The following is a 542-nucleotide window of genomic DNA, read 5'->3' as shown; positions in this document are numbered from 1 at the left end:
TGGTGGTCCAGAACTGGTGGAGGTGCCCTCTTCTCGGAGGACATCACCTGGTACCGCTGTTGTCACACCCAGTTGGTGTCCCTACTGGAGAGAGTGTGGACCCAATCTGTAGATCCCATCTGTGGGATCCGTACCTTAGTTCTGCCTCACACTGGCCACGAGATGTGGGGCTCCTTCTTAACCTCTTCAATCTGGGGTTTCCTTGTCTGTACAGTGGAGGTGGTCACACCACCTCCCTGCAGGGAGTGGGAGAGACCTCTGGTCAACCGTTTAGCACAATACCTGGCGCTTAGCTTTCCGAGAGCTGATGGCTGCTGTCATAACCTCAGAGATGTGGACGGGAACATGGAGCAAAGGGACAGGTTGATGAAGAGACAGGCGGCGGATGGCGAGCCGAAGCCCTCCGTCCCGCCTTTTGCGGTCCCCCCCAGCTGGGTGGACCCAGTGCCTCCCCCACCCAGCAGGGCAGGCCCTCTCCTTGTCAAGGGCTGCTGACTGCAGAGGGAAGCACCCCGCCTGACCAGGACTGGGTGAGCCTCCAC

Source organism: Vulpes lagopus, chromosome 10 (assembly GCF_018345385.1).
Source record: "Vulpes lagopus strain Blue_001 chromosome 10, ASM1834538v1, whole genome shotgun sequence".
NCBI classification, from domain to species: domain Eukaryota; kingdom Metazoa; phylum Chordata; class Mammalia; order Carnivora; family Canidae; genus Vulpes; species Vulpes lagopus.
This window is presented reverse-complemented; position numbering follows the sequence as displayed.